The sequence below is a fragment of the Excalfactoria chinensis genome, chromosome 16 (genome assembly GCF_039878825.1).
Source record: "Excalfactoria chinensis isolate bCotChi1 chromosome 16, bCotChi1.hap2, whole genome shotgun sequence".
In the NCBI taxonomy this organism is placed as follows: domain Eukaryota; kingdom Metazoa; phylum Chordata; class Aves; order Galliformes; family Phasianidae; genus Excalfactoria; species Excalfactoria chinensis.
In genome coordinates this window covers 8,738,042-8,751,395 of record NC_092840.1, presented here as the reverse complement: position 1 = coordinate 8,751,395, position 13,354 = coordinate 8,738,042, and the positions used below count along the sequence as shown (strand labels likewise).

Sequence of the window (13,354 nt, the reverse complement as noted above, 5' to 3'; positions counted from 1 at the left end):
TTTAAAAGGGAAAAAAAAATGTTTGAGAGGAATAAGGAGAAAATGGTAGCACAGAAAAGTTTCTGAAAGACACTTAATCTAATGAAGTCAATCCACATGCAGTTCCTAGGCTCCCAGGAAACCACGCTGACCTTTCCATTGAATAAATTACCCAGTGTAGATACGATATGGCAAAAATAAAAGCAAAAAAAAAAAAACCTTATTTTTTTCCTCTCTTCTGTTTGTCTTTTTGTCTTTGTTTTAAAACCATTCATAAGAGCAAAGTAGCAACACAGAGTGCCAGCACTTGCTGAATTCACCTATTTATGTTTCTTTACAACTGCTTTCATGGTGAAACCAAAAGCAAAAACTTCTCGTACCTTTTTGGCAATGTCAGTGGAAAATATCCCTTGATCCAAAATAATTATTACTGAATTAACATTTGGCATATGGTCTTTATGACAAAATGAGCTACATCAAAGAAAGGATAAGGGCAGGGAGCACCATTATAAATACAATGACATTAAGATCAGTAGTTTAGGGCAGAAGGGGGCAATACAGCTGTGAGAGCCATCTAAGCCAGATAAGAACTTACCTTTTAACAAGGACCTTGCTTTTAGATTTTAAAAGATGAAATAAGTTCCTAATCTAAGACAGCTATCAACAAGGCTACCAACAGAAGATACAGATTAAGGACATATTGTGCTGGATTATTGGATACGAAAACACATCAATTTAATCTGAAATTATGTCACTTTCAAAACCACAGGAGAATCCAGTGTTTGCAAATTAACAACTAAGAGACAGAACCTTCACTTGTGAATTTATACTCTGCATTTTTACTTACTCGAAGGCCTATATCCCTAACATCTATGACATTTGAGTGCTTGAGCATTATCAGATGGAATTCCCCAAGGTATACTTAACTCACACGAACAGTAATAAATTTATCAATGGGAAAGCATTAGATAAATCTTTTTTTTTTTTTTTTTTTTAAATTTAAATTAATCTTGTATTAATCATTTGTGTGTCAGTATCCACCATGGGATTTTTACTTCACCTTTAGAGAACGTGCGATTGATAACACTGCCCCTATGTGGCCACAGTAGTATATTAATAAAAAGCAGTAGGCCTTTAATGCATCTTTCCTGGCACTCTCCATTCATTGGCTGTTCTGTCAGCATTTAGGAGTACTCATCTCAGGTGGCTTCCCATCAGGCATCAGTCACAGTTCAGCCATCATTTCCTTTCCTCTGCTGCTCACAAAATGTTGTATAATTTTGTAAGTTAGTAAAAAATGTTTACAGTATTCTCATTAGACTATCACTAAAGTTATACTTCATAAAGAGTTCCTGAAAGCAGTAAAAGTTACTTGTTAAAAACATTTCTGATAGCTGATGCAAAGAAACTCCATAGACTTCCCTACAAAACTAGTCAATGAGACCTTGTCACCTCCTGTTTTATCACATCATTTTTTTTAATGATGCAAATTTGGATATTTTACCCTTCACACAACATAGCTGTACAACTATTACTGACTTCTTCACTACTGTGAAGAAGGTAAATGCTATAGCATTTAACATAATTGAAATAGCTATGTATCCTTTTTTCAGCATGGAACAAGAGCCTGCACATCGTGCTGGTAAAAAGCTGCACCAGTAGAGGTAACCCACTGCCATTGTCACTACTGCTGGAACACACTGCTCACTGCCTGCCTGGGCTCACATGCACTGCTTGGTCTCCATCGATGCTCAGCAGGCATCACTGGAAGTCAGTACATGTCACTATGCCCCTGTTCAATTCCACACCTTTGTTTCATACACACTCCCGTGTCAGACTCCACCCTATTGGACTGCCCCAATGCAAGACTCTACTGCCATACCACCAACATCCACCTCTGACACCATGGGTCAACATAATAAAATAGGAGGAATTACTCTTGGAACAGATGTATTTATATCTTTAGAGTCTTCTTATACAATTAATGTCTTTTTTTTCCCCACAGAAATATAGCCAGCAGCAGGCAGGAAGCTTTATTCTTCCAATGATTTCAGTCGGAATTTAAATGAAAGATTACCCTTTTTAATTGCAGTTTCAATAAATCTTAATCTGCAGAAAGCAAAAAAATGGAACTGTTCTACTTGAAAGAGACACAGGGAAGATATCTTCTCTGGAGACATGTTCATACTGCTTGACAAGACCAAAGGAATGAAAATGAACAGACGAAGAGAGTAGAAATCCCATGTGTTTATGACATCTTTGACACGAGACAGTGAAGCAGCATATTTCCCACGATATAGCTTGGTTGTATTTATGAGGATAGTACAAAGCTATTTTGTATTAAGGTCTGGACACAACCTGTACTGGAACTATGAGCTGAATTATAGAGTAGAAGAGGCTAAAGGGTTTCACTTACGTCTAGCTCTGTATTCCTATGGGAAAACTATCTTCTGCAAACTGTAATGAATATGAAGCTACCTAGCACTGCATTCATTATCATTTTTAGCAAATACAGACTTAGTGAGATAAAACAAAGGGGAAGGATACACACCAACATATACATCTAAACTCTATCAAACAAATTAATGACACAATAGACTTTGTGTTACAACTAATTTACATTTCAATATCCCACATATATCCCCCTCTGCTGACTGTGCCCAAAGGACATGCTTTCAACTTAGTTACAATCTGTTCTATTCTGCTACAGATTCAATTTATATTAGTTTTCAGATCTACAGACTTATATGCAACTTTCAGTATCAGGAAGGATTACCACATTGCCGTGGGGTACTCGGCTGAAATGGAGCATATGGCTATTAATATTGTTATGAATCTGTGCTTTAGGCTACAATCAATTGCCTTTGGGGTTCTGATTCTTAAGAAGAAAGGACTGAGCTGCAGTCACTCTTCTTTTGGTGCAAAAGATTTGGAATATACAATTGCTTTTGCACACTTATTTACAAGCTTCATCTACACAAACTACATAGTAAAAGTGTATATAGGATTCTGGCTCTTCATTCTGTTGTTGCCTATTTATTTTTAAGCATTTTTTTCCCTCCTTTTGTAAGAAAACCCAGTGTCTTGGTATTAAGAATATTTAGATTTAGAGCCTCCTTCTTCAGTTCAGTCTCAGTGAATTACTTCATTTTTATGTACTAAAAGAGATAAATTTGAGCCACATTCTTGAAATAACTCCTTCCAAATTGTTGCATCTTGGCTAAGAGTAACCAAACTGAAAAACTCTAGTGCGCAAAGAGAATCTAAATTTACATTCCATAAGAGGGGTAACTTGAAGAGCTGAGAGCCAATTACATCAACAATCAGTTGCAATCAAAGCTTCAGCCTCTCTTCAACAGGCTAGCAAGCCTGAATTTAAAGCATCAGTTAAAATGAATTACATATTTGCATGTGTAAGAGTTGAATTTAAAACAAATTTTAAGAGTTATTTTTGCCTTACAATGTACAGAAGGCCCAGATTTTCACCTGATACCTTCATGGAGATGTGGAACAACAGGATACAGATTAACAAAATTATGTCAGGGGTCTGGAAAGTGTCAAAGGGTATTTAAGTTGAATGGAAAAGTGGTATTTGGAGGGATAGATTTACATAGAATTACTGACCTGGACTTTCTAACTTCTGTCTCTACTGACAATCCCCCTTTCTTTTCTTAGTAAAATGAGAATAAAAGAATTTTCAGAGAGAGAAGGGAGAGCTGAGATTGCTTAGTACTTTAAGTTCCACAGCATGAAAAAGCAAACCCTGCTGAAAAAAAAGAAAGAAAGAAAGCAGGAATGAAAAGACAGATTTACTAGAATAAAGGAGCGTACGTAGATCCTCTAGTTCTGGAGTGGCTTTGATTTACAAGCCATAAATAACAAGCCAAAAAAAAAAAAAAAAAAAAAAAAGAGAAAAACAACTACGCAACCATTCTTTTAATTAAGACTTCACATTACGATTACTTTATCTTTCCTCAAACAAAAATAACAATCTAACATGACTGCGCTTAATTGAGAAAAATAAAATAGTGATTGATGGCATTATAGTACTTAGTCACCTGCATATGAGAAGTCAGCAGATGCAGCTGACAAGAGCAAGATTAAAACCGAGCCTTACCCAATACATGGCCCTGTCCTCAGGGGACCATGCTGCTATAAGGTGGGGCTGATCATGTTTTACAGTTTGGCAATACTCAGCGTGGACTGAAACAACTGGTGTGTGTAAAAACCCAAGCACTGAGCTCACACAGGTCTAAACACCACAAGCGATAGTACCCACAAAAAATACAGAAGCCGTCAACTAATCATAAACTGCAAACCTGCATGTCTGAGCAGGTCCTTCGATGTGCTAAGGATATTCCTTTGCAAGTACAAGTAGTCATTCTACACACACTGAGGTACTCTGGTCTCCAAAGACACGTGCTGTGTTTTGCAGGTACCAGTTTGCACACCAGCCAGCAGAACCATTTAAAACATCTCAGGTGTGAGAAAGCTACGAGGACATTCCTGCACTTTAAAGCGGTTTATGGCAACGGTTTACAAAGATGTTAATAACCATTCACGTTTTTAAGACCTCCTCCGTTCAAACCACTGCAGTCAGAGCGCTTAGCCCATATGAAGTACCCTTTCAAAGAAGGGTTGATTTAAACCCTTCCCCCATCTCTCCCTCCCGCAATCTGAGATACATTCTCCCTGTAACTGACACTTTCTCATAAGATTTTATTTTGATACATCTTTTGTCCCGCAATGTTTCACCACACAGCAGCACTCTGCTAATCTACACTTCAATAGCAGAATCCACCAGAGGTACAGGTTTAAATAGCACATATTGAGACGGAAACAATGGCTCTACAATAAATAAATAAATAAAGCCCTATCACACACTTAAAGCCAAATGCCTGCTGGGACTTTGGTTCAAAAGCACGTTTGGAAACTGATCCCTTGAGAAGATATGTTTGTTACAGTGTTTGGCCTCAGGATTTAAAAGGATTTGCTTTTAAACTCTTACTTTAACTGCAAGTATGTGACTGGAAGCCTCAGGTGTGAAAGTCTTTTGATGAAAGGGACTAGTGTGTGCCAGATACAGTGAATGAAAAGCATTAAGACTAGCAGGAGCTAGGAAGTGGGAAGCAGAAAAAGGAGGTGGATGAAGTCCATCAAGTTTAAGGCAAGCAGATGCTTGGAATGCAAGTGGGGTGGGAAAAAAAACACAACACAAAAGCCCTTGAACTCCTTGCTTTGAATACGTGAGAGATTACAATAACAAACTTAGAGAATTAAGCAAAGTTGCAAGGAAAGGTCATTCCCATTTAATCAGGTAAAAACTGGGCTGCAATCCACACACAACTACTGATACAGGCTGATATGTTTAACAATAGGGATCAGTATATTAGTTTAAGGGTCAATATATTAGTTTAGCAAAAGGAAACAATGAGCACCGATTTTGGAACTTTCCATTTCAACTTTGGTGTGTGTACAGCCTTGTTTTCTCTTAATTCTGCTTTACAAGAAGCCCTGGAATCACAATAGACTACTTTATCATTTGCACCCTACAAGTGCAAGGACACCTTCCTCAGATTTCACATATATTATTTTGCAAAGTTGCTTGTTGTGGCCTAACAAACAAGGGAAATTTGCCAAATTGGAGAAAACCAGCTAAAGGTCAGCCAAAAGCCTCGATCGTGAAGCAGATGGTGGGAAAAAAATAGGGAAAAAGTTAGCATACAACTACCCTAAATGCAATCACAAGCGTCCAGAAGAACATTAGCATATGTTAATGAGTTCTTGAAAAATATGAATATGTATGAAAATCTATTGCATATGTAGGTGATAACTGTTCAAATGTAGAACCTGAACTAGAGCACATGCTTGCTTGTAAAGTCACCCAGTACCATGAGGGTACTTTCTAACACTGCAATGGAGTTAGAGTCCCCTCAAGCTTTCAGATGACACAACTAGTTCCATAAAATGCTGCAGAGCTTTCCTTAGCATTCATAGATAGTGTCTAATATAAACTTGTGTCTAATACAAGCTATTTAAATCCCAAAGTCATTATTTTATTTGATGCCAAAGTATTTCTGGGTTTCTCAAATCAGAATTGATGAACAACCGACTATTAGGGAGCTGTTATTAGGAGCCCAATCAGTCTTAAATGCAGAATACCCAGTCTTAGGGTAGGAACATGAATCTGAGTATTTCAGAGAATACCTTAAATGCTACATTAACATAACTGAGTGTCCACGAATAGTTCTCTTGTGATAGTAAAAATAATTCTAGCTTCCTTTTTACAATTCACATACCGCTCCAAAATTAGTGGACAAATGATATTTGTAAATACACTCTTCCATCCCTCAGCTACTAACAAGAATACAGCTGTTATTTTACTTCAAACAAACAAACATTCCTTACAACAGTGACTAAGCCCCGAACAACCATCCACAGAACCCGATTTTAATCATTGCATGCAGCTCTACCTCGTGGCCAGATATGTGTATTGCAATGCTGTAAGCAAAACGAGTAAATGGAAACTAAAAACAGAAGCTGTTTGCAACAACAAAAAAATCCTTGCTTGGCTGCTTTGGCCAGTGACATCAAGTGTATTAAGTTATCATCTAGCCCCGAAGTACAAAATGACTCTTTAACCCTAGTAGTGCCATTGCTCTGGGTATACCTCACTTCTCTATTTCACTTTCTCCACTTTCATGCACTGAGTTACTCCAGTTGTGACTGGGAAGAACAGCATAGAATTTAGATATATGCACAACTCAGTTGGGATATAATTGTGTTTTTCCCTGTTGGACATCCATTAATACAGGTTGTAGGTCTTTTTTCCCCCCACACTTACAGCTAGCTGAGATATTCTGCACACACAGCATTAAATGCTCAAGTGCCCATCTTGACATTCTCTGTATTTCCTTTTTCTATGGATCTCTTTCTGAAGAAAGAAATTAAACTGACATGACACCAATGGTAGAATACAGAGGAAGAAAATGCTTAATCAAGGCAGACAATCTTGAAATCAACAGCTCATGCATGCCAGGAAACAACTTTAGGCAGCATTTAGAATGTAACTGACTTTTATTTCTCTATATTAGGACATCTTGCAGATTCTTATTCATTATGCAGAACTGCAAAGTGCAAATATAATTAAACTCAATAAAAGAGAAAGTGGAAAAAGTTGTGATACTTAGTTAAGGATGCTACAGCAGAAGACTCCAAGAAGCAACAGTGTAATTCCTTTAATCATGAATAACGATTGACTAGTCTGTACCAAAGTGACAGAAGTTCAGCATCCCATCACAGCCCACAAACTATCCTAAGTGTCAAGTCTCATCTATTTAATCCCACTAAACTACTCTTCACCCACCTTTCTTTCAGATGGTGTGAACAAGTAGTTTTAAAAAGAGTTTGGCACAAGTGAAAGAGAAGGTGTAATTGAAATAATATTGAGACTCTCAAGTTCTTAGTAGTTGTCTCCATTACTCAAAATAAGGAGAGTTAAATGCCCGCAAATCCTTTAAGAATCTGAAGATTACATCACATTCAAATTGCTATTCCAACTACTGTTATAGAATTAGAATGTAGTAGATTCCATGGAGTTACATTATATCTTAAAGCAAGCCTAGGAATTTATGATCTTTTCAAGTAGAAGTTCATTTAAGAAATCCTCATTTGTCAGAATTTGACTTCCAGCAGTTGATGAGATTGAGCCATACATTTTAATCAAGAGTTGATTAGTGTTTCTTCTCTCCCCTCTTTCAATAAAGGCTCAATAATATGTTCTGCCCAATGACCCTATACTCTATTACTCCCAATTGAGACGGATGAAGTCTTGCACTCTTTAGACAGACTGATTTCCAAAGAACACATCAGTTGATCACCTGCTACATTGCCTTGTAGCAAAACTATTTATTATCTGGATAAGTTTCTATTTAGCATACCTGAAGTATATGATTAAAACCTGAGGTAATCACACTGCTAGAAATCCACATTGAAATAGTGGTTTGTATAAAAGGACTAAAAAGAAATGGAACACTGATGCCAAAAGTAACCAAAAGCTCTTTGCAGGAAACAAGATTGCAAGGGAAGACCAGCAGATGACAGCACACACTTAACGTTAAGTTGCTTCCAGCCTTAAATCTCAATTTTCCCACTTACTAACCTGTATGAATACACCTACAACTCATTAGCTACACCCTATAGCAGAACACAGGTAAACACTTCAAACTCATAACTAAAGTATATTGGCACAATTAAAACTAGCAATTTTTTTTTAAATACACCAGCAAGACTCCTGCTTCATGACCACAAGCCTACACAACACCTTGTTTTTGCTTTGGCTTATCCCTAAGTCAGCAGGAACAGGTTTATCAAATGCATTTTGAAGACAGAGCATTAGCAGAACTCAAGCTAAGTAGCCACATATCATCACGTGCTCTGAGCCAAAGTGGCTCCTATTTTTAAATTCAGTTCCTGAGAATCTCTCACTACACTTAATGTCACCTACCAGGCACCACCACGAAGGTATTAGCCCCACTCAGTGTAATGATTCTTCCTCTGTTTTCCCCTTTCCTAAGTCACTGGTTTATTTATTTTCATCTCATAATCCTTTCCCTTTGCTTTGGTTTGTCCAATTTAAAGAAATCATCACACTTCCTCTTTTCATTACATGTGCTTAGTACTCTTTGTATAAAATGAATACTGACTGGATCAAAAAATATACATATTTTTGATAGGAGAAGGTTTAAGCCAAGGCACTAATTACAACACAGATGCAGGAAGTTAGATTCTGATGATGCAACCAGATATAAAAGAAAATAATACACGGTCAAAGAGGGAAAAATGATGCATTATACCCTCAAGAAAGGGATTTGATTTGTTTGCCTTTTAAAGTCAACTGCTGAAGCCAAATGAGCTGATATCCAGTTTTAATGTATGGAGAGGAACATCTGTGATGGGGATGGTCCAGAATACACAGCATACGGAATGATCAGACAAAAATCCCATTTCAGCTTCAGAGGAAAAAGGCAACCCTCCCCTCCAACTACAGATCTCAACAAGAGCCCCACAAAAGGGAGTGTCAGTGCTAGTCAGCAAACACTAATGCATTTCAAATGTATCTGTAATACACCTGTGTTAGAGTCAGCACCTTGGCCTGTTACTGTGCTGAAGCAGCTATTTTTACTTTTAACAGCAATAGTAAATTCATTTCCTCTGAGGAGCAGGAAAGCAGAAAGTCATAACTCACATAGAGCAGAACTGCTATGGTACTGTTACATACACAATACAGTCCTTTCAATTGAGATGGATGCTCATCAATGTTGAGGCTTGCCACAAAAACTCCACAAAGGAGCAATATTCATAAAAATATGCTACCTTAGTAGTGGTCAGCTCTTAAATGGGATCTAGGAGAGGTGGACTCAACCTCCAACCCTTCTGGGAGCACAGCTAAATTACCTTCACCTGTGCTCTCACAGCTGACTCATTGCTTGCCTCAGATGATTAATCAGAGATTCAGGCTGTGATCAGCCATTTCCCTTACACCAACCTTGGTGATTTTATGATTTTATGTTTGGGGTCCTGACGAATTTTGGCACTGCAGACCTCAGTGATAAATTTATTATGGGTGCATCATGATATAAAGTAATTAAATACAACAGAACCTCAGGTCTTCCAATATATTCAAGCAAGTTTCATTCTTTCCAACTCATGACAAAGGTTGCATACACAATTCTTTCCTGCTAGCATAGGTGTTCATGCTTTTACTATTGCTAGAAATCAGCTCTGTATTAGAAAACCAGAACCTTTTACATATGAAAGAAGAAAGTTTACTCAGCCATGCAGCTTGTTTAGTGGAAAACAAGAATTTCTTCAAATTCCAGCATATTGTTCACTTTTAAAAACCATTTCTAAAAAAACTTTGACAGTATTTTTACAAGGAGAAATTGATTGCATGCTAGAAACCATATTTATTTACATCATTCTCTTCACTGCACCCCCTCTGACTAAAAGCTAGAAATGCCAGATATACTGTCCCATTTCTAGGTGGAAAGTTGGCACCAATGTTGACAGTTAACTCTAATTCTGGTTTCTTTCATGTGGTATCAAAACATGTGAAAGGGACCCCTGTTACAGTCTGATGGTTGGTGGGCTATCTCCAACGGCTGTTTATATATAAAGAACATTTTCAAAAGATCAACTCTTACCTTCCAATAGAAGCCTGAAAACCTCTTTATTTCAGTTCTTGAAGAGACTCTATGAGATAAAAAGAAGTTTAAAATTAATACCATTTATGTTTCTAAGGTGATAAACATACTGTGATCTGACAATTGCATTTATAAGTAAACCCCTCCTTCCCACCAAACCTCCCAATTTTTTTTAAGTGAGAAACAACAAATGTGAGAACCCTTCACTATCTTCAGAAAAGCTCTTCTAATGCACATCACCATCATTATTTCTCATGGAAAAAATTGATGCAAACAGTTTTGTTTTTTTAAAACACTGTTTTTAAAAGCACTTGTGATAGCAATTAATGTAAATGTGTTTAATTTCTAAACATCGTCCTATGCATATCAGGCTACACAGTAGGCCAGTACCAACCACAGCAAGGATTTTAGATATTCTGATTCCCAATGTAACACAACAGAAAGTACAGCAACGCTAGCAGAGCAATAAGGTCCCAGGCTGCAGCAAATGAGGACTTGCCCAAATGCAGCAGCCACAGAAATAGAGGAAAGAAACTGCTTACCCTCAGAAGGCCTCAAGAATGCAAGGGTTTCTGTCAAGATACCCTAATCTCCACTGTCAACCCTTAAATGATGTCTGGATCCTTGTTCCACCCCTTCCAATCAGTCAGGTACATTGCCTGCACCTGAGCTCCCCTAGGCTGGCCCTGCCTTCTCACCAGGTGCTCCATCAGTGCTTCAAGCTGTGACTCAGCAGTGCTGCTACACCCAGCTTCTGATCCCCTACTGGATTGTGCATCTACTTTCAATAAATAACAGGATTGCAACATCTACATAATTTTTTACTATACATACAGCATTTTTCATCCCCTTGGGAATAACAAAATATTGCCTTTTCCTGAGTTACATTTTTTGAATGCTGAGCAGACATTCTTAGTCAACAGCTAACATGCTTGTTAGCATTTACTGTAGAGCATTACTGAAAATTCAGTATTAAACACCAGAGGCATCTTAAACCACGACTAAAGGACTACAGTAGCCTTTCAGGAAGCCGCAATGTCAGTGATATTTGAAGTTGTCATTTCCCACCCCAAGTATGGCAATTGTGCCTAAAGAAATATCCTGAATTCCAGCTTCTTCTCATCCTCATTTAAATGCAGTTCTGACTCATGAACATACAACTATAGATCCAGCAAAACAAATCTATGCAGGTCGCTTCAGACTTTTTGAGGGAGAAGGAACAACGCATCCGAGTCACTTCCTGCTCAAAAGACAGAACAGCTCTTAAAGCAGTTCTGACATGAAATATCCTTCTTTCTTAAGCTCAGAATATAGAACCAGCCACTAAACTCACATGGACAGTGGTGAATTGGCTAGAATGGAAAATTAGATTTGTACATGTCAAAAACAGAATATCCTATCAGAGGTAAAGGCAGACTCAGAAAGGCTAATAAGGAGAAGAGTAAAGATTCCTTTTAATTGCTGAAGTGAGACATCCAAATTAACACAAGACCATATCAGTGCAATTAAAAAGACCATGATATAAAATAAGCAAATGTTCAAATAAAAAGTAATAAAACATTAAAGTTCCTGTGAAATTTCAATCAGAAAATCAAATGCAGGTACTCAAAGAGAAGTGAATTAGGTAATCATTTTAAGGTTATAAGATCAAATGTTTTTTTATTCCTTTATATCTGAAGACATACATTAATATCAAGTAGTTTTGAAGTAAGACCATAAGAATTTAGTCTGGATATTTAAAAACAGGCAAGAGTTTACTGCTTGAGACCAACAGAACAAAACACAGAGCACTACAGTTAAGTGGAGGAGATTATAACAGCAAATTTTACAGACCTTCTTGAGCACAGAAAGAGCTAATCTAATTCCCAACTACTTTAAATTACACCTGTGGGCAATGACCGACCAAGTGCCACCTGTGACTTGCATAGCAAAGTGAGGGAAAGTCCAGTACTCCTTGTACACATGTGCACTGATACAGGGCTGCAGACCTTCATGGAGTACTTCCAAGCACACTGCACAATTTGTTCCCCTAAAAGATCATGAAATCACAACTTTTTTTTCCCCAGTGACCACTCTGGCTTTCTTTATAACTGCTATTCTTTAAGGTCATGTTTGAAGTAGGAACTGCAGAGAAGAACCATGCTTAACTTGCCCATTTGCAGGCAAGCAGGGCACTAATTAGATACAAGTGTCCGTAAAAGCTTTATTAAATAGGAACAGGCACTAATTTGGTTTGCAGCTCTGGCATCAAGGAAGGTCAGCACGTGAGGATGACTGGGCACTTTGTTTCACCAGGGCACACACAGAATGAAGACTGAATAGGAAACATCATAGCCTACCATATACAATAATAGCTTACCATACACAATAATCAGTGTGATTGTAAGTCAAGTTGGACTTGCTTGCTCTTTTGTAGGCCTTAAGCTGTGGGCACAACATTTCCATTTGGGATCATACATGATCTGCTCTGCACGGGCACATCGAACAATGTTAAAGCAGATGAAACCAATCCCCGTGAACGGCCCCAGTGCTCTGCACTACAAGAAGGGCTCTCATGGGCGGGAGCAAAACACACCGATCCTGAGGAGAACTGCAGCACTCTGCACTCACCTGCAGCACTCAGCAAGAATCCTCCTTGAGGAGAGGAAGACCAGGTGATGAATTAAGTGACCCATAGCAATAGCAAAGCTCCGAAGTTCTTCTACAGGCTCTCCCACCCCACAGCAACACAACAGCCGCCAGCCAGACTGCAAGCAAAGCTGCACAACTTCCCGCCCAGTTGAGCAGAGCACTCGGCTCGCTGCTTCCCTTCACCTGCCGAGCGCTGATTGGCTGCTGGTCCACGCGCCGGGTTTGCAGCAAGCTCGTGCTTCTCTCAGCAGGTGGGATGAGCACTGCAGGTGGTGCTCGGTTGGGTGTGCTGGAAAATGGCCGGAGGAACGCTGAGAAAGGACGAAGGGTGCTTCTCCACGAGGAATTAGTTAATTTTTAAGCGAGGTAGCAGTTTAACCAACATAACTTAATTCGGCAAAAGCGACTTTCTTCCTCGTGCCTTTCTCGTGGTCTGTAGCGGTATTACCATACCTACGTGTATGGGGTCTGTTAGATCATGGCCTAGTGAAGGGCATGGCCAGCCCTGGGAGCACAGCTGTGAGCAATTTACCTGCGTG

General features: G+C 38.6%; 1 protein-coding gene across 4 annotated transcripts in view; it reads right to left on the bottom strand.

The window, feature by feature from the left end:
* PIWIL1 (piwi like RNA-mediated gene silencing 1) overlaps nucleotides 1–13,354 on the bottom strand; it is a 147,852-nt gene that overhangs the window by 116,629 nt on the left and 17,869 nt on the right. For all 4 annotated transcript variants that reach the window (XM_072350885.1, XM_072350884.1, XM_072350888.1 and 1 more), the window contains exon 2: nucleotides 10,185–10,233. The gene's annotated coding sequence lies outside the window, so the exon portion shown is untranslated. The remainder of the gene's footprint in view (nucleotides 1–10,184; nucleotides 10,234–13,354) is intronic.